This window comes from Coregonus clupeaformis, chromosome 26, assembly GCF_020615455.1.
Source record: "Coregonus clupeaformis isolate EN_2021a chromosome 26, ASM2061545v1, whole genome shotgun sequence".
Classification (NCBI taxonomy): domain Eukaryota; kingdom Metazoa; phylum Chordata; class Actinopteri; order Salmoniformes; family Salmonidae; genus Coregonus; species Coregonus clupeaformis.
This window is the reverse complement of record NC_059217.1, coordinates 43,831,413-43,854,584: the sequence shown is the minus strand read 5'-3', so window position 1 is coordinate 43,854,584 and position 23,172 is coordinate 43,831,413. Positions and strand designations below refer to the sequence as shown.

The following is a 23,172-nucleotide window of genomic DNA, read 5'->3' as shown; positions in this document are numbered from 1 at the left end:
CAGCTAGCCTGTATCCCTCGTCATCCAGTTGAGTGAGTGGCAATGTCTTTTTCGTTCAGTACCAATTTTTGGAAAATCCTCGGGTGTAGGACTTTCCGCCTTTAGTAGAAACCTGTTGAATTATTAAATTTGGTCTGGGAGGTCCTAATTGTTTCGTTGCCAATTTATCTTCATTTGTTCGCCGACAAAAAGGAACTTCTTTCAAACAATCCACTCTTTTCTCAGTTACGTTCATGGTTACGTAACGTATGACGCAAAGCGCGTAAGTGCAAGCCCACAGACACCCATTGAGATTGTATTGAAGGCTCTGAAATTTGAAAAAAATAGATTTTACATGGGAGTCTATGACAGAAGTTCTGGGCGATTTTCAATCTGACTGAAATCGCCCCAAAAGGGGGTGGAGCCATTTGAAGCACGACTTTAGCCTGATTCGACATTTAGTGGCAGTGTGGCACTGTGGCAGATCAGACGTATAGATTACAACACTGATAACTACTGTTGCCGTGATATAATTGATTAGAAAAAAAATCCCTTCCTTTTCCCGTTTGGCAGTGCGTCGCCCATATCGCCCTATTGAACAGGCCGTCCCTGAATGTAGGTCTAGGGTTTAGCAAGAATTTCTCAGCCCACATAACGTATCACACCGTAGACTATCCATATTATGTTTAGCCTACATGATTCTGGATATTTTTACACAAAATATTAATAAAGAGCGCTCTCTGCACGAGTGGATGTCAATAATGATGTCATTGGTGCGTGTCCTTGTACCGTAAAGATTACACTTAGTAGGACACAAAACAATTGTAGGAGGCGGGAACAGTAAATAAGCCACTGCCCACTGCGCTTGTGGATGCTGAGCGCAACAAGTTAGCCAGCAGACATTCGATCTGCTCGGTTCTCCTGCCTTCGTATTGACAGCTCGACAACTCCGACAACCGCATCTCCTCTTCCAGTCTTGTCTACCTTTCCCCACGGACTCCTTACTTTCGAAGACGATGATGTGGACATTCGCCCGACTTTCTCTTCTGTGAGTGCACGGTGGAAATGATATACTCGACAGCATAGCTACCCGCAGCTTCCACCAAGGTAGGTTTTGTCCACGTCGAGACCGCAGACATTGTCACTGAGCTGCAGATATTTTTCTGCTTCGCGTTGCTGGTACTGCATTTGGCAGTTTTTGAAGAAAGACAAGTTAATTGGCAACTGAGCTGACGATTAGGGAACAACTGATTAAAGTCGGACAGTAGCCTAACGTTATTATTCTTACATAACGGTCATATGGGACGCTATCAGATTAGGTTGCGATAGGTTGGTACTTGGTCATATAAATATGTATTTGAATTACATAATGAAAATATTCAACCCCCATGCCATTGTGCTGTGGTAGTCTATGCACTAATCCTATCCATTTATAGCTATAAATGGTTACAAAGGAAACTAAAAATGCGAAAACTGATAAGGCATTCTTCTATGCCAACTTCGAGCAGTTTTTCCAGAACATTGAACAAGGTGTGGAGAGAGAGTTGACAATAAGAAATAATATGGCTGCTCAAATAGACTTAAGGTTCTCAGCCAGTAGTTTCTACTTTGGGAATGTAAACTTGTCACCCAGCACATGAGGTTCAACCCATGGGTCTGTAAGGTATGTAGTTAGGGTATGATGATTAGTTTACCCCACAGGACCTTGTACATGTAGTGTCTGTCTGAAAAGTGACGACAGGCATGTTCTAATTGCATTCTTTGCTGCTCTATAACCTGTTAGTTCATATGCCTTGCGACCGTGATATATAGGCCTAAGGCCGAGACATTAAGAAGACATAGTGGCAGAATAAATTCAACCACACCTTTGTTTCATCACAAACCTGGAGAGCAACCTCTGTCCGGTGGAGTCCACAAAGCATATTGCATGTAACAAACAGTTAACAAGCAAGTTAATGTTTCCGACATTTTCGGACCACTAAACAACTATTGATTTAGAACCACAGAGAGTTACCGCAAGTCGCAAAGAAAACAGGAGCTGCCTCCACTACTCCAGCACCATTTCAACTTCAACATTATCAAATCACCTCTGCTTAGTCTAATACAGTGACAACTAAAATATACCTAAAACAATTTAGCCCAATCAACAAGTTAAATATGATGTAGCTTTCCATGGTTCTGTTTTCTGTGTGTGTGCGCGTGCAAGTAGAAAACATGTTGACTCACCCTACTTGTAGAGAAACGCCAATGCCATCCTCCTCTCTTTCATGTTGACAAAACGGTCTATCACTCTGTCATACAGTACACGCTTTTATTTTTTGTTGTCCTAGGCTACCTGGCTAAAATGCTTGCTCGCTAGCCTAACTTCCATTAATGGGCAACGTTAGCTAGTTAACATTGGCCTTCTACATCTAGCTACATATTGAACGTCCATCCTCCCAGGCCAGGGGCACAACAATGAATGAATTAATGGTTGGATCAGAATCGCAATTATAATCATTGGCCAGTACGGAGAATTAAGTCCAAATCCCTATCTCCATCCATGGCTAATTTAGGAAAGGGACAATTTTAGCTAGCTAGCTAGCTAGTCACCGGAGGACAACAACACAACTAGATGCACAACCAGTTTCTGTTCATGAGTAGGCCTATGCTCTGGAAGTGATGTGATTGGAGCGAAGCTAAATCAATCGATGGAGATAGGGATTTGGACTTGTGATTTTACTAAATTCTCCTTACTGGCCAATGACTATAATGGTGATTCTGATCCAACCATTGTTGTGCCCCTGGCCTGAGAGGATGGAAGTTCAATATGAAGCTACATGGAGAAGGCTAATGTTCACTAGCTAACGTTGCCCATGAATGGAAATTATATTCTGTGCGAGAAATAAATATTCCAAACATAGTCTGGGACAGTTGTGGGGTGCAATAGATCCCAAATATTATAATACTGTGTACAGAATTTTTTTGTATTAGTTTTATTTTTTTAGTCATTTAGCAGACGCTCTTATCCAGAGCGACTTACAGGAGCAATCAGGGTTAAGTGCCTTGCTCAAGGGCACATCGACAGATTTTTCACCTAGTCAGCTCGGGGATTAGAACCAGCGACCTTTCGGTTACTGGCACAACGCTCTTAACCACTAAGCTACCTGCCGCCCCAGATCAGATCAGAGAGGAAGCTATTATAATACTGTATATAGATCAGATCAGAGAGGAAGCTATTATAATACTGTATATAGATCAGATCAGAGAGGAAGCTATTATAATACTGTGTACAGATCAGAGAGGAAGCTATTATAATACTGTATACAGATCAGAGAGGAAGCTATTATAATACTGTGTACAGATCAGATCAAAGAGGAAGCTATTATAATACTGTATATAGATCAGATCAGAGAGGAAGCTATTATAATACTGTGTACAGATCAGATCAAAGAGGAAGCTATTATAATACTGTATATAGATCAGATCAGAGAGGAAGCTATTATAATACTGTGTACAGATCAGATCAAATAGGAAGCTATTATAATACTGTATACAGATCAGATCAGAGAGGAAGCTATTATAATACTGTATACAGATCAGATCAGAGAGGAAGCTATTATAATACTGTATACAGATCAGATCAAATAGGAAGCTATTATAATACTGTATACAGATAAGATCAAATAGGAAGCTATTATAATACTGTATACAGATCAGATCAGAGAGGAAGCTATTATAATACTGTATATAGATCAGATCAGAGAGGAAGCTATTATAGTACTGTATATAGATCAGATTAGAGAGGAAGCTATTATAATACTGTATACAGATCAGATCAAATAGGAAGCTATTATAATACTGTATACAGATCAGATCAAATAGGAAGCTATTATAATACTGTATACAGATCAGATCAAATAGGAAGCTATTATAATACTGTATATAGATCAGATCATAGAGGAAGCTATTATAATACTGTATACAGATCAAATAGGAAGCTATTATAATACTGTATATAGATCAGATTAGAGAGGAAGCTATTATAATACTGTTAACAGATCAGATCAGATAGGAAGCTATTATAATACTGTATATAGATCAGATTAGAGAGGAAGCTATTATAATACTGTGTACAGATCAGATCAAAGAGGAAGCTATTATAATACTGTATATAGATCAGATCAGAGAGGAAGCTATTATAATACTGTGTACAGATCAGATCAGAGAGGAAGCTATTATAATACTGTATACAGATAAGATCAGAGAGGAAGCTATTATAATACTGTATACAGATCAGATCAGAGAGGAAGCTATTATAATACTGTATACAGATCAGATCAAATAGGAAGCTATTATAATACTGTATACAGATAAGACCAAATAGGAAGCTATTATAATACTGTATACAGATCAGATCAGAGAGGAAGCTATTATAATACTGTATATAGATCAGATCAGAGAGGAAGCTATTATAATACTGTATATAGATCAGATTAGAGAGGAAGCTATTATAATACTGTATACAGATCAGATCAAATAGGAAGCTATTATAATACTGTATACAGATCAGATCAAATAGGAAGCTATTATAATACTGTATATAGATCAGATCAGAGAGGAAGCTATTATAATACTGTATACAGATCAAATAGGAAGCTATTATAATACTGTATACAGATCAGATCAGAGAGGAAGCTATTATAATACTGTATACAGATCAGATCAGAGAGGAAGCTATTATAATACTGTATATAGATCAGATTAGAGAGGAAGCTATTATAATACTGTTAACAGATCAGATCAAAGAGGAAGCTATTATAATACTGTGTACAGATCAGAGAGGAAGCTATTATAATACTGTATACAGATCAGAGAGGAAGCTATTATAATACTGTGTACAGATCAGATCAAAGAGGAAGCTATTATAATACTGTATATAGATCAGATCAGAGAGGAAGCTATTATAATACTGTGTACAGATCAGATCAAATAGGAAGCTATTATAATACTGTATACAGATCAGATCAGAGAGGAAGCTATTATAATACTGTATACAGATCAGATCAGAGAGGAAGCTATTATAATACTGTATACAGATCAGATCAAATAGGAAGCTATTATAATACTGTATACAGATAAGATCAAATAGGAAGCTATTATAATACTGTATACAGATCAGATCAGAGAGGAAGCTATTATAATACTGTATATAGATCAGATCAGAGAGGAAGCTATTATAGTACTGTATATAGATCAGATTAGAGAGAAAGCTATTATAATACTGTATACAGATCAGATCAAATAGGAAGCTATTATAATACTGTATACAGATCAGATCAGAGAGGAAGCTATTATAATACTGTATATAGATCAGATCAGAGAGGAAGCTATTATAGTACTGTATATAGATCAGATTAGAGAGAAAGCTATTATAATACTGTATACAGATCAGATCAAATAGAAAGCTATTATAATACTGTATACAGATCAGATCAAATAGGAAGCTATTATAATACTGTATATAGATCAGATCATAGAGGAAGCTATTATAATACTGTATACAGAACAAATAGGAAGCTATTATAATACTGTATACAGATCAGATCAGAGAGGAAGCTATTATAATACTGTATATAGATCAGATTAGAGAGGAAGCTATTATAATACTGTTAACAGATCAGATCAAAGAGGAAGCTATTATAATACTGTATATAGATTATTTTATTTTTTATTTTTTATTTTTTCACCTTTATTTAACCAGGTAAGCCAGTTGAGAACAGGTTCTCATTTACAACTGCGACCTGGCCAAGATAAAGCAAAGCAGTGCAATAAAAACAACACAGAGTTACATATGGGGTAAAAAACATAAAGTCAAAAATACAACAGAAAATATATATATACAGTGTGTGCAAATGTAGCAAGTTATGGAGGTAAGGCAATAAATAGGCTATAGTGCAGAATAATTACAATAGTATTAACACTGGAATGCTAGATGTGCAAGAGATTATGTGCAAATAGAGATACTGGGGTGCAAAAGAGCAAAATAAATAACAATATAGGGATGAGATAATCACTGCTAGGCAAATCCCCGCCTTATCTTAGCTCATTGGTCACCATAGCAGCACCCACCCGTAGTCTGCGCTCCAGCAGGTATATCTCACTGGTCATTCCCAAAGCCAACACCTCCTTTGGCCGCCATTCCTTCCAGTTCTCTGCTGCCAATGACTGGAACGAATTGCAAAAATCTCTGAAGCTGGAGACTCTTATCTCCCTCAATAACTTTAAGCATCAGTTGTCAGAGCACCTTACCGATCACTGCACCTGTACACAGCCCATCTGAAATTAGCCCACCCAACTACCTCATCCCTATATTGTTATTTATTTTGCTCTTTTGCACCCCAGTATCTCTATTTGCACATCATCTCTTGCACATCTAGCATTCCAGTGTTAATACTATTGTAATTATTCTGCACTATAGCCTATTTATTGCCTTACCTCCATAACTTGCTACATTTGCACACACTGTATATATATTTTCTGTTGTATTTCTGACTTTATGTTTTTTTTACCCCATATGTAACTCTGTGTTGTTTTTATTGCACTACTTTGCTTTATCTTGGCCAGGTCGCAGTTGTAAATGAGAACCTGTTCTCAACTGGCTTACCTGGTTAAATAAAGGTGAAAAAAAAAAAAAAAATGAGGTAGTTGGGTGGGCTAATTTCAGATGGGCTGTGTACAGGTGCAGTGATCGGTAAGGTGCTCTGACAACTGATGCTTAAAGTTATTGAGGGAGATAAGAGTCTCCAGCTTCAGAGATTTTTGCAATTCGTTCCAGTCATTGGCAGCAGAGAACTGGAAGGAATGGCGGCCAAAGGAGGTGTTGGCTTTGGGAATGACCAGTGAGATATACCTGCTGGAGCGCAGACTACGGGTGGGTGCTGCTATGGTGACCAATGAGCTAAGATAAGGCGGGGATTTGCCTAGCAGTGATTTATAGATGGCCTGGAGCCAGTGGGTTTGACGACGAACATGTAGTGAGGACCAGCCAACAAGAGCGTACAGGTCACAGTGGTGGGTAGTGTATGGGGCTTTGGAGACAAAACGGATGGCACTGTGATAGACTACATCCAATTTGCTGAGTAGAGTGTTGGAGGCTATTTTGTAAATGACATCGCCGAAGTCAAGGATCGGTAGGATAGTCAGTTTTACGAGGGCATGTTTGGCAGCATGAGTGAAGGAGGCTTTGTTGCGAAATAGGGAAGCCGATTCTAGATTTAACTTTGGATTGGAGATTCTTTATGTGAGTCTGGAAGTTGAGTTTACAGTCTAACCAGACACCTAGGTATTTGTAGTTGTCCACATACTCTAGGTCAGACCCGTCGAGTGGTGATTCTAGTCGGGTGGGCGGGTGCCAGCAGCGTTCGATTGAAAAGCATGCATTTAGTTTTACTAGTGTTTAAGAGCAGTTGGAGGCTACTGAAGGATTGTTGTATGGCATTGAAGCTCGTTTGGAGGTTTGTTAACACAGTGTCCAATGAAGGGCCAGATGTATACAAAATGGTGTCGTCTGCGTAGAGGTGGATCTGAGAGTCACCAGCAGCAAGAGCGACATCATTGATATACACGGAGAAAAGTGTCGGCCCAAGAATTGAACCCTGTGGCACCCCCATAGAGACTACTGTGTACGGATCAGATCAGATAGGAAGCTATTATAATACTGTATATAGATCAGATTAGAGAGGAAGCTATTATAATACTGTGTACGGATCAGATCAAAGAGGAAGCTATTATAATACTGTATATAGATCAGATCAGAGAGGAAGCTATTATAATACTGTGTACAGATCAGATCAAATAGGAAGCTATTATAATACTGTATACAGATAAGATCAGAGAGGAAGCTATTATAATACTGTATACAGATCAGATCAGAGAGGAAGCTATTATAATACTGTATACAGATCAGATCAAATAGGAAGCTATTATAATACTGTATACAGATCAGATCAGAGAGGAAGCTATTATAATACTGTATATAGATCAGATCAGAGAGGAAGCTTTTATAATACTGTATATATATCAGATTAGAGAGGAAGCTATTATAATACTGTATACAGATCAGATCAGAGAGGAAGCTATTATAATACTGTATACAGATCAGATCAGAGAGGAAGCTATTATAATACTGTAAACAGATCAGATCAAATAGGAAGCTATTATAATACTGTATACAGATAAGATCAAATAGGAAGCTATTATAATACTGTATATAGATCAGATCAGAGAGGAAGCTATTATAGTACTGTATATAGATCAGATTAGAGAGAAAGCTATTATAATACTGTATAGCGATCAGATCAAATAGGAAGCTATTATAATACTGTATATAGATCAGAGAGGAAGCTATTATAATACTGTGTACAGATCAGATCAGAGAGGAAGCTATTATAATACTGTATACAGATCAGATCAGAGAGGAAGCTATTATAATACTGTATACAGATCAGATCAAAGAGGAAGCTATTATAATACTGTATATAGATCAGATCAGATAGGAAGCTATTATAATACTGTATATAGATCAGATTAGAGAGGAAGCTATTATAATACTGTGTAAGGATCAGATGAAAGAGGAAGCTATTATAATACTGTATATAGATCAGATCAGAGAGGAAGCTATTATAATACTGTGTACAGATCAGATCAAATAGGAAGCTATTATAATACTGTATACAGATAAGATCAGAGAGGAAGCTATTATAATACTGTATACAGATCAGATCAGAGAGGAAGCTATTATAATACTGTATACAGATCAGATCAAATAGTAAGCTATTATAATACTGTATACAGATCAGATCAGAGAGGAAGCTATTATAATACTGTATATAGATCAGATCAGAGAGGAAGCTTTTATAATACTGTATATATATCAGATTAGAGAGGAAGCTATTATAATACTGTATACAGATCAGATCAGAGAGGAAGCTATTATAATACTGTATACAGATCAGATCAGAGAGGAAGCTATTATAATACTGTAAACAGATCAGATCAAATAGGAAGCTATTATAATACTGTATACAGATAAGATCAAATAGGAAGCTATTATAATATTGTATATAGATCAGATCAGAGAGGAAGCTATTATAGTACTGTATATAGATCAGATTAGAGAGAAAGCTATTATAATACTGTATAGCGATCAGATCAAATAGGAAGCTATTATAATACTGTATATAGATCAGAGAGGAAGCTATTATAATACTGTGTACAGATCAGATCAGAGAGGAAGCTATTATAATACTGTATACAGATCAGATCAGAGAGGAAGCTATTATAATACTGTATACAGATCAGATCAGAGAGGAAGCTATTATAATACTGTATATAGATCAGATTAGAGAGGAAGCTATTATAATACTGTTAACAGATCAGATCAAAGAGGAAGCTATTATAATACTGTATATAGATCAGATCGGATAGGAAGCTATTATAATACTGTATATAGATCAGATCAGAGAGGAAGCTATTATAATACTATGTACGGATCAGATCAAAGAGGAAGCTATTATAATACTGTATATAGATCAGATCAGAGAGGAAGCTATTATAATACTGTGTACAGATCAGATCAAATAGGAAGCTATTATAATACTGTATTCAGATCAGAGAGGAAGCTATTATAATACTGTATATAGATCAGATCAAATAGGAAGCTATTATAATACTGTATACAGATCAGATCAAATAGGAAGCTATTATAATACTGTATACAGATCAGAGAGGAAGCTATTATAATACTGTATATAGATCAGATCAGAGAGGAAGCTATTATAATACTGTGTACAGATCAAATAGGAAGCTATTATAATACTGTATATAGATCAGATCAGAGAGGAAGCTATTATAATACTGTATACAGATCAAATAGGAAGCTATTATAATACTGTATACAGATCAGATCAGAGAGGAAGCTATTATAATACTGTATTCAGATCAGAGAGGAAGCTATTATAATACTGTATATAGATCAGATTAGAGAGGAAGCTATTATAATACTGTGTACAGATCAGATCAGAGAGGAAGCTATTATAATACTGTGTACAGATCAGATCAAATAGGAAGCTATTATAATACTGTATACAGATAAGATCAGAGAGGAAGCTATTATAATACTGTATACAGATCAGATCAGAGAGGAAGCTATTATAATACTGTATATAGATCAGATCAGAGAGGAAGCTATTATAATACTGTATATATATCAGATTAGAGAGGAAGCTATTATAATACTGTATACAGATCAGATAAAATAGGAAGCTATTATAATTCTGTATACAGATCAGATCAAATAGGAAGCTATTATAATACTGTATATAGATCAGATCAGAGAGGAAGCTATTATAATACTGTGTACAGATCAGATCAGAGAAGAAGCTATTATTATACTGTATATAGATCAGATTAGAGAGAAAGCTATTATAATACTGTATACAGATCAGATCAAATAGGAAGCTATTATAATACTGTATACAGATCAGATGAAATAGGAAGCTATTATAATACTGTATACAGATCAGATCAAATAGGAAGCTATTATAATACTGTATATAGATCAGATCATAGAGGAAGCTATTATAATACTGTATACAGATCAGATCAGAGAGGAAGCTATTATAATACTGTATACAGATCAGATCAGAGAGGAAGCTATTATAATACTGTATATAGATCAGATTAGAGAGGAAGCTATTATAATACTGTTAACAGATCAGATCAAAGAGGAAGCTATTATAATACTGTATATAGAGCAGATCAGATAGGAAGCTATTATAATACTGTATATAGATCAGATTAGAGAGGAAGCTATTATAATACTGTGTACGGATCAGATCAAATAGGAAGCTATTATAATACTGTATACAGATAAGATCAGAGAGGAAGCTATTTTAATACTGTATACAGATCAGATCAGAGAGGAAGCTATTATAATATTGTATACAGATCAGATCAAATAGGAAGCTATTATAATACTGTATACAGATAAGATCAAATAGGAAGCTATTATAATACTGTATACAGATCAGATCAGAGAGGAAGCTATTATAATACTGTATATAGATCAGATCAGAGAGGAAGCTATTATAATACTGTATATATATCAGATTAGAGAGGAAGCTATTATAATACTGTATACAGATCAGATCAAATAGGAAGCTATTATAATTCTGTATACAGATCAGATCAAATAGGAAGCTATTATTATACTGTATATAGATCAGATCAGAGAGGAAGCTATTATAATACTGTGTACAGATCAGATCAGAGAGGAAGCTATTATTATACTGTATACAGATCAGATCAGAGAGGAAGCTATTATAATTCTGTATACAGATCAGATCAGAGAGGAAGCTATTATAATACTGTATACAGATCAGATCAAATAGGAAGCTATTATAATACTGTATACAGATAAGATCAAATAGGAAGCTATTAAAATACTGTATACAGATCAGATCAGAGAGGAAGCTATTATAATACTGTATATAGATCAGATTAGAGAGGAAGCTATTATAATACTGTTAACAGATCAGATCAAAGAGGAAGCTATTATAATAGTGTTAACAGATCAGAGAGGAAGCTATTATAATGCTGTGTACAGATCAGATCAAAGAGGAAGCTATTATAATACTCTATACAGATCAGATCAGAGAGGAAGCAGCTATTATAATACTGTGTACAGATCAGATCAAAGAGGAAGCTTTTATAATACTGTATACAGATCAGAGAGGAAGCTATTATAATACTGTATACAGATCAGAGAGGAAGCTATTATAATACGTTATACAGATCAGATCAGAGATGAAGCTATTATAATACTGTATACAGATCAAAGAGGAAGCTATTATAATACTGTATACAGATCAGAGAGGAAGCTATTATAATACGTTATACAGATCAGATCAGAGAGGAAGCTATTATAATACTGTATACAGATCAGAGAGGAAGCTATTATAATACTGTATACAGATCAGATCAGAGAGGAAGCTATTATAATACTGTGTACAGATACGATCAAATAGGAAGCTATTATAATACTGTATACAGATCAGAGAGGAAGCTATTATAATACTGTATATAGATCAGATCAGAAAGGAAGCTATTATAATACTGTATATAGATCAGATCAGAGAGGAAGCTATTATAATACTGTGTACAGATCAGATCAAAGAGGAAGCTATTATAATACTGTATATAGATCAGATCAGAGAGGAAGCTATTATAATACTGTGTACAGATCAGATCAAATAGGAAGCTGTTATAATACTGTATACAGATCAGATCAGAGAGGAAACTATTATAATACTGTATACAGGTCAGATCAAATAGGAAGCTATTATAATAATGTATACAGATCAGATCAAATAGGAAGCTATTATAATACTGTATACAGATCAGATCAGAGAGGAAGCTATTATAATACTGTATATAGATCAGATCAGAGAGGAAGCTATTATAATGCTGTGTACAGATCAGAGAGGAAGCTATTATAATACTGTATACAGATCAGATCAGAGAGGAAGCTATTATAATACTGTATACAGATCAGATCAGAGAGGAAGCTATTATAATACTGTATACAGATCAGAGAGGAAGCTATCATAATACTGTATACAAGTCAGATCAGAGAGGAAGCTATTATAATACTGTATACAGGTCAGATCAGAGAGAAAGCTATTATAATACAGTTTACAGATCAGAGAGAAAGCTATTATAATACTGTATACAGATCAAATAGGAAGCTATTATAATACTGTGTACAGATCAGAGAGGAAGCTATTATAATACTGTATACAGATCAGATTCGAGAGGAAGCTATTATAATACTGTAAACAGATCAGATCAGAGAGGAAGCTATTATAATACTGTATACAGATCAAATAGGAAGCTATTATAATACTGTATACAGATCAGGTCAGAGAGGAAGCTATTATAATACTGTATACAGATCAGATCAGAGAGGAAGCTATTATAATACTGTATATAGATCAGATTAGAGAGGAAGCTATTATAATACTGTATACAGATCAGATCAAAGAGGAAGCTATTATAATACTGTATATAGATCAGATTACAGAGGAAGCTATTATAGTACTGTGTACAGATCAGATCAAAGAGGAAGCTATTATAATACTGTATATAGATCAGATCAGAGAGGAAGCTATTATAATACTGTATATAGATCAGATTAGAGAGGAAGCATTTATAATACTGTACAGATCAGATCAAAGAGGAAGCTATTATAATACTGTATACAGATCAGAGAGGAAGCTATTATAATACTGTATACAGATCAGAGAGGAAGCTATTATAATACTGTATACCGATCAGATCAGAGAGGAAGCTATTATAATACTGTATACCGATCAGATCAGAGAGGAAGCTATTATAATACTGTGTACAGATCAGATCAAAGAGGAAGCTATTATAATACTGTATACAGATCAGAGAGGAAGCTATTATAATACTGTATACAGATCAGAGAGGAAGCTATTATAATACTGTATACAGATCAGAGAGGAAGCTATTATAATATTGTATACAGATCAGAGAGGAAGCTATTATAATAATGTATATAGATCAGATCAGAGAGGAAGCTATTATAATACTGTATATAGATCAGATCAGAGAGGAAGCTATTATAATACTGTATATAGATCAGATCAGAGAGGAAGCTATTATAATACTGTATACAGATCAAATAGGAAGCTATTATAATACTGAATACAGATCAGGTCAGAGAGGAAGCTATTGTAATACTGTATACAGATCAGATCAGAGAGGAAGCTATTATAATACTATATATAGATCAGATTAGAGAGGAAGCTATTATAATACTGTATACAGATCAGATCAAATAGGAAGCTATTATAATACTGTATATAGATCAGATTAGAGAGGAAGCTATTATAATACTGTGTACAGATCAGATCAAAGAGGAAGCTATTATAATACTGTATATAGATCAGATCAGAGAGGAAGCTATTATAATACTTTATATAGATCAGATTAGAGAGGAAGCATTTATAATACTGTATACAGATCAAAGAGGAAGCTATTATAATACTGTATACAGATCAGATAGGAAGCTATTATAATACTGTATACAGATCAGAGAGGAAGCTATTATAATACTGTATACAGATCAGATCAGAGAGGAAGCTATTATAATACTGTGTACAGATCAGATCAAAGAGGAAGCTATTATAATACTGTATACAGATCAGATCAGAGAGGAAGCTATTATAATACTGTATACAGATCAAAGAGGAAGCTATTATAATACTGTATACAGATCAGAGAGGAAGCTATTATAATACTATATACAGATCAGAGAGGAAGCTATTATAATACTGTATACAGATCAGAGAGGAAGCTATTATAATACTGTATACAGATCAGAGAGGAATCTATTATAATACTGTATACCGATCAGATCAGAGAGGAAGCTATTATAATACTGTGTACAGATCAGATCAAAGAGGAAGCTATTATAATACTGTATACAGATCAGAGAGGAAGCTATTATAATACTATATACAGATCAGAGAGGAGGCTATTATAATACTGTATACAGATCAGAGAGGAAGCTATTATAATACTGTATACAGATCAGAGAGGAAGCTATTATAATACTGTATACAGATCAAAGAGGAAGCTATTATAATATTGTATACAGATCAGAGAGGAAGCTATTATAATACTGTATACAGATCAGATCAGAGAGGAAGCTATTATAATACTGTGTACAGATCAGATCAAAGAGGAAGCTATTATAATACTGTATATAGATCAGATCAGAGAAGAAGCTATTATAATACTGTATATAGATCAGAGAGGAAGCTATTATAATACTGTATACAGATCAAAGAGGAAGCTATTATAATACTGTATATAGATCAGATCAGAGAGGAAGCTATTATAATACTGTGTACAGATCAAAGAGAAAGCTATTATAATACTGTATACAGATCAGATCAGAGAGGAAGCTATTATAATACTGTGTACAGATCAGATCAAAGAGGAAGCTATTATAATACTGTATACAGATCAGATCAGAGAGGAAGCTATTATAATACTGTATACAGATCAAAGAGGAAGCTATTATAATACTGTATACAGATCAGAGAGGAAGCTATTATAATACTATATACAGATCAGAGAGGAGGCTATTATAATACTGTATACAGATCAGAGAGGAAGCTATTATAATACTGTATACACATCAGAGAGGAAGCTATTATAATACTGTATACAGATCAGAGAGGAAGCTATTATAATACTGTATACAGATCAGAGAGGAAGCTATTATAATACTGTATATAGATCAGATCAGAGAGGAAGCTATTATAATACTGTATACAGATCAGAGAGGAAGCTATTATAATACTGTATATAGATCAGATCAGAGAGGAAGCTATTATAATACTTCATATAGATCAGAGAGGAAGCTATTATAATACTGTATACAGATCAAATAGGAAGCTATTATAATACTGTATATAGATCAGATCAGAGAGGAAGCTATTATAATACTGTATACAGATCAGATCAAAGAGGAAGCTATTTTAATACTGTATACAGATCAAATAGGAAGCTATTATAATACTGTATATAGATCAGATCGGAGAGGAAGCTATTATAATACTGTATACAGATCAGATCAAAGAGGAAGCTATTTTAATACTGTATACAGATCAAATAGGAAGCTATTATAATACTGTATATAGATCAGATCAGAGAGGAAGCTATTATAATACTGTATATAGATCAGATCAGAGAGGAAGCTATTATAATACTGTATACAGATCAGATCAGAGAGGAAGCTATTATAATACTGTATACAGATCAGATAGGGAAGCTATTATAATACTGTATATAGATCAGAGAGGAAGCTATTATAATACTGTGTACAGATCAGAGAGGAAGCTATTATAATACTGTATACAGATCAGAGAGGAAGCTAATATAATACTGTATACAGATCAGAGAGGAAGCTATTATAATACTGTATATAGATCAGAGAGGAAGCTATTATAATACTGTATTTAGATCAGATCAGAGAGGAAGCTATTATAATACTGTATATAGATCAGAGAGGAAGCTATTATAATACTGTATACAGATCAGAGAGGAAGCTATTATAATACTGTATATAGATCAGATCAGAGAGGAAGCTATTATAATACTGTATATAGATCAGATCAGAGAGGAAGCTATTATAATACTGTATATAGATCAGATCAGAGAGGAAGCTATTATAATACTGTATACAGATCAGATCAAAGAGGAAGCTATTTTAATACTGTATACAGATCAAATAGGAAGCTATTATAATACTGTATATAGATCAGATCGGAGAGGAAGCTATTATAATACTGTATACAGATCAGATCAAAGAGGAAGCTATTTTAATACTGTATACAGATCAAATAGGAAGCTATTATAATACTGTATATAGATCAGATCAGAGAGGAAGCTATTATAATACTGTATATAGATCAGATCAGAGAGGAAGCTATTATAATACTGTATACAGATCAGATCAGAGAGGAAGCTATTATAATACTGTATACAGATCAGATAGGGAAGCTATTATAATACTGTATATAGATCAGAGAGGAAGCTATTATAATACTGTGTACAGATCAGAGAGGAAGCTATTATAATACTGTATACAGATCAGAGAGGAAGCTATTATAATACTGTATACAGATCAGAGAGGAAGCTATTATAATACTGTATATAGATCAGAGAGGAAGCTATTATAATACTGTATTTAGATCAGATCAGAGAGGAAGCTATTATAATACTGTATATAGATCAGAGAGGAAGCTATTATAATACTGTATACAGATCAAATAGGAAGCTATTATAATACTGTATATAGATCAGATCAGAGAGGAAGCTATTATAATACTGTATACAGATCAGATCAAAGGGGAAGCTATTTTAATACTGTATACAGATCAAATAGGAAGCTATTATAATACTGTATATAGATCAGATCGGAGAGGAAGCTATTATAATACTGTATACAGATCAGATCAAAGAGGAAGCTATTTTAATACTGTATACAGATCAAATAGGAAGCTATTATAATACTGTATATAGATCAGATCAGAGAGGAAGCTATTATAATACTGTATATAGATCAGATCAGAGAGGAAGCTATTATAATACTGTATACAGATCAGATCAGAGAGGAAGCTATTATAATACTGTATACAGATCAGATAGGGAAGCTATTATAATACTGTATATAGATCAGAGAGGAAGCTATTATAATACTGTGTACAGATCAGAGAGGAAGCTATTATAATACTGTATACAGATCAGAGAGGAAGCTATTATAATACTGTATACAGATCAGAGAGGAAGCTATTATAATACTGTATATAGATCAGAGAGGAAGCTATTATAATACTGTATTTAGATCAGATCAGAGAGGAAGCTATTATAATACTGTATATAGATCAGAGAGGAAGCTATTATAATACTGTATACAGATCAGAGAGGAAGCTATTATAATACTGTATATAGATCAGATCAGAGAGGAAGCTATTATAATACTGTATATAGATCAGATCAGAGAGGAAGCTATTATAATACTGTATACAGATCAGATCAAAGAGGAAGCTATTATAATACTGTATACAGATCAAATTGGAAGCTATTATAATACTGTATACAGATCAGATCAGACAGGAAGCTATTATAATACTGTGTACAGATCAAAGAGGAAGCTATTATAATACTGTGTACAGATCAGATCAGAGAGGAAGCTATTATAATATTGTGTACAGATCAGAGAGGAAGCTATTATAATACTGTATATAGATCAGATCAGAGAGGAAGCTATTATAATACTGTATACAGATCAGAACAGAGAGGAAGCTATTATAATACTGTATACAGATCAGATCAGAGAGGAAGCTATTATAATACTGTATACAGATCAGATCAGAGAGGAAGCTAATATAGTACTGTTCATTTGACTTCACTGTTTAGTTCCCATGCTTGGGGGCAATTCCAGACTCAGACTTTTGCATATTTGGGTATTATTCTACACACTGACTGTTATTTTAATGAGCTCCGCCCCCAAACGACCAAATTTGGTTGGTCTGGACCGGACCAAATCTGAACCAATCATAGATGTCTATGTTTCACAAGTTTGGACATCAAAGTACAACACAGTAAAGTTCAGTAGCATACAGAACAGAACAGTAGAGTAGAGTTCAGCACAGTAGAGTTCAGCACAGTAGAGTTCAGCACAGTAGAGTTCAGCACAGTAGAGTTCAGCACAGTAGAGTTCAGCACAGTAGAGTTCAGCAGAGTAGAGTTCAGTAGAGTAGAGTTCAGCACAGTAGAGTTCAGTAGAGTAGAGTTCAGTAGAGTAACGTTCAGTAGAGTAGAGTTCAGTAGAGTAACGTTCAGTAGAGTAGAGTTCAGCACAGTAGAGTTCAGTACAGTAGAGTTCAGTAGAGTAGAGTTCAGCACAGTAGAGTTCAGCAGAGTAGAGTTCAGTAGAGTAGAGTTCAGTAGAGTAACGTTCAGTAGAGTAGAGTTCAGCACAGTAGAGTTCAGTACAGTAGAGTTCAGTAGAGTAGAGTAGAGTTCAGTACAGTAGAGTTCAGCACAGTAGAGTTCAGTAGAGTAGAGTTCAGTAGAGTAGAGTTCAGCACACTAGAGTTCAGCAGAGTAGAGTTCAGTAGAGTAGAGTTCAGTACAGTATAGTCAAGTAGAGTATAGTCAATTAGAGTAGAGTTCAGTTCAGTACAGTTCAGCACAGTAGAGTTCAGTAGAGTAGAGTTGAGTACGGTACAGTTCAGTACAGTACAGTTCAGTAGAGTAGAGTTCAGTAGAGTAGAGTTCAGTAGAGTAGAGTTCAGTAGAGTAGAGTTCAGCACAGTAGAGTTCAGTTCAGTATAGTCAAGTAGAGTATAGTTCAGTACAATTCAATACAGTACAATAAAGTGCATTATAGTGGACTCAACTCTAGTGCTCTACTGTGTACTGTAGTGAACTCCAGTATTTTCTACTCTACTGTAGTGTACTTTACTGTGCTCTACTGCACTGTAACGTACTCAGACCCAGCGCCAGGATAAAGTGACTAAGGGGGCTGTTGAAATCGTGCTTCTTGCGTTGGAATTATATTGAATTCTGCTTATAAAGTCACGCTATACCATAATAAACATAAAGTTCAAATGCCAAGACTCCGAGATCACCCCCTACAACAATGCCGTTTAGATGGGCAATTACTCTATTACAAACAGCCTATGTAAATGCAGCCGTACACGCAGCTGTCTTACCAGAATAATTGCAAAGGAAATGCTGAAAGTATTAGCCTAGTTATTCATGCATGCAAAACAAAAATACTGAATAGCAGTTTGGCTTAGAATACCGACACAACTGCGAATGAATGTGAACAGAACAGCTGTACCAAGTAGAAGGCCTAGTAAACAAAATATCAGATCGATAAAGGTATGACACTATCTATATTTAGGCTCGTTACATTAACAGTAAACAAAAGGTGAAAGGAGATCCAAAACAGCCTACAGCAGGGCTCCCCAACTGGTGGCCCCCAGGCTGAATCTGGCCCACGGGTGGTTTTATTTTGCCCCCCAAGTTTTCTGAGCAAAAAATAAATAAGAATATATATATATATATATATATATATATATATATATATATAACACTACCGTTCAAAAGTTTGGGGTCACTTAGAAATGTCCTTGTTTTTGAAAGAAAAGCAATTTATTTTTCCATTAAAATAACATCAAATTGATCAGAAATACAGTGTAGCCATTGTTAATGTTGTAAATGGCTATTGTAGCTGGAAACGGCGGATTTTTCATGGAATATCTACATAGGCGTACATAGGCCCATTATCAGCAACCATCAGTCCTGTGTTCCAATGGAACGTTGTGTTTGCTAATCCAAGTTTATCATTTTAAAAGGCTAATTGATCATTAGAAAAGCCTTTTGCAAATATGTTAGCACAGCTGTAAACTGTTGTGCTGATTAAAGAAACAATAAAACTGGCCTTCTTGAGACTAGTTGAGTATCTGGAGCATCAACAATTGTGGGTTCGATTACAGGCTCAAAATGGCCAGAAACAAATAACTTTCTTCTGAAACTTGTCAGTCTATTCTTGTTCTGAGAAATGAAGGCTATTATTCTATGCGAGAAATTGCCAAGAAACTGAAGATCTCGTACAACGCTGTGTCCTACTCCCTTCACAGGACAGCGTAAACTGGCTCTAACCAGAATAGAAAGAGTGGGATGCCCCGGTGCACAACTGAGCAAGAGGACAAATACATTAGTGTCTAGTTTGAGAAACAGGCACCTCACAGGTCCTCAACTGGCAGCTTCATTAAATAGTACCCGCAAAACACCAGGCTCAACGTCAACAGTGAAGAGGCGACTCCGGGATGCTGACCTTCTAGGCAGAGTTGCAAAGAAAAAGCCATATCTCAGACTGGCCAAAAAATAGAAAAAATTAAGATGGGCAAAATAACACAGACACAGGACAGAGGAAGATTGGAAAAAAGTGTTATGGACAGACGAATCGAAGTTTGAGGTGTTCGGATCACAAAGAAGAACATTTGTGAGACGCAGACTAAATGAAAAGATGCTGGAGGAGGGCTTGATGCCATCTGTCAAGCATGGTGGAGGCAATATGATGGTCTGGGGGTGCTTTGGTGGTGGTAAAGTGGGAGATTTGTACAGGGTAAAAGGGATCTTGAAGAAGGAAGGCTATCACTCCATTTTGCAACGCCATGCCATACCCTGTGGACGGCGCTTGATTGGAGCCAATTTCCTCCTACAACAGGACAATGACCCAAAGCACAACTCCAAACTATGCAAGAACTATTTAGGGAAGAAGCAGTCAGCTGGTATTCTGTCTATAATGGAGTGGCCAGCACAGTCACCGGATCTCAACCCTATTGAGCTGTTGTGGGAGCAGCTTGACCGTATGGTACGTAAGAAGTGTCCATCAAGCCAATCCAACTTGTGGGAGGTGCTTCAGGAAGCATGGGGTGAAATCTCTTCAGATTACCTCAACAAATTGACAACTAGAATGCCAAAGGTCTACAAGGCTGTAATTGCTGCAAATGGAGGATTCTTTGACGAAAGCAAAGTTTGAAGGACACAATTATTATTTCTATTAAAAATCATTATTTCTAACCTTGTCAATGACTACATTTCCTATGTATTTTGCTATATTTCCTTTCAAACTCATTTCATGTATGTTTTCATGGAAAACAAGGACATTTCTAAGTGACCCCAAACTTTTGAACGGTAGTGTATATACACTGTATATATACAGTGAGGGAAAAAAGTATTTGATCCCCTGCTGATTTTGTACGTTTGCCCCCTGACAAAGAAATTATCAAGTTTTCTGAGCAAAAAATAAATAAGAATATATATATATATATATATATATATATATACACTACCGTTCAAAAGTTTGGGGTAACTTAGAAATTTCCTTGTTTTCGAAAGAAAAGCAATTTATTTTTCCATTAAAATAACATCAAATTGATCAGAAATACAGTGTAGCCATTGTTAATGTTGTAAATGGCTATTGTAGCTGGAAACGGCGGATTTTTCATGGAATATCTACATAGGCGTACATAGGCCCATTATCAGCAACCATCAGTCCTGTGTTCCAATGGCACGTTGTGTTTGCTAATCCAAGTTTATCATTTTAAAAGGCTAATTGATCATTAGAAAAGCCTTTTGCAAATATGTTAGCACAGCTGTAAACTGTTGTGCTGATTAAAGAAACAATAAAACTGGCCTTCTTGAGACTAGTTGAGTATCTGGAGCATCAGCAATTGTGGGTTCGATTATAGGCTCAAAATGGCCAGAAACAAATAACTTTCTTCTGAAACTCGTCAGTCTATTCTTGTTCTGAGAAATGAAGGCTTTTCCATGCGAGAAATTGCCAAGAAACTGAAGATCTCGTACAACGCTGTGTACTACTCCCTTCACAGAACAGCGCAAACTGGCTCTAACCAGAATAGAAAGAGGAGTGGGAGGCCCCGGTGCACAACTGAGCAAGAGGACAAATACATTAGAGTGTCTAGTTTGAGAAACAGACGCCTCACAGGTCCTCAACTGGCAGCTTCATTAAATAGTACCCGTAAAACACCAGGCTCAACGTCAACAGTGAAGAGGCAACTCCGGGATGCTGACCTTCTAGGCAGAGTTGCAAAGAAAAAGCCATATCTCAGACTGGCCAAAAAAAAGAAAAAATTAAGATGGGCAAAATAACACAGACACAGGACAGAGGAAGATTGGAAAAAAGTGTTATGGACAGACGAATCTAAGTTTGAGGTGTTCGGATCACAAAGAAGAACATTTGTGAGACGCAGACTAAATGAAAAGATGCTGGAGGAGGGCTTGATGCCATCTGTCAAGCATGGTGGAGGCAATGTGATGGTCTGGGGGTGCTTTGGTGGTGGTAAAGTGGGAGATTTGTACAGGGTAAAAGGGATCTTGAAGAAGGAAGGCTATCACTCCATTTTGCAACGCCATACCCTGTGGACGGCGCTTGATTGGAGCCAATTTCCTCCTACAACAGGACAATGACCCAAAGCACAACTCCAAACTATGCAAGAACTATTTAGGGAAGAAGCAGTCAGCTGGTATTCTGTCTATAATGGAGTGGCCAGCACAGTCACCGGATCTCAACCCTATTGAGCTGTTGTGGGAGCAGCTTGACCGTATGGTACGTAAGAAGTGTCCATCAAGCCAATCCAACTTGTGGGAGGTGCTTCAGGAAGCATGGGGTGAAATCTCTTCAGATTACCTCAACAAATTGACAACTAGAATGCCAAAGGTCTACAAGGCTGTAATTGCTGCAAATGGAGGATTCTTTGACGAAAGCAAAGTTTGAAGGACACAATTATTATTTCTATTAAAAATCATTATTTCTAACCTTGTCAATGACTACATTTCCTATGCATTTTGCTATATTTCCTATTCAAACTAATTTCATGTATGTTTTCATGGAAAACAAGGACATTTCTAAGTGACCCCAAACTTTTGAACGGTAGTGTATATACACTGTATATATACAGTGAGGGAAAAAGTATTTGATCCCCTGCTGATTTTGTATGTTTGCCCCCTAACAAA

At 35.6% G+C, this 23,172-nt stretch overlaps 1 protein-coding gene across 3 annotated transcripts in view; it reads left to right on the top strand.

Moving 5' to 3' along the window:
- Positions 1 to 23,172, top strand: part of LOC121540802 (GRAM domain-containing protein 2A-like) — a 111,151-nt gene that overhangs the window by 2,059 nt on the left and 85,920 nt on the right. Inside the window, exon 1 of one of the 3 annotated variants that reach the window (XM_041849909.2) lies at positions 860 to 1,086. The exons of the other annotated variants lie outside the window; for them this stretch is intronic. The gene's annotated coding sequence lies outside the window, so the exon portion shown is untranslated. Of the gene's footprint in view, positions 1 to 859; positions 1,087 to 23,172 lie in introns of those variants that run through there. 3 annotated transcript variants of the gene reach the window in all.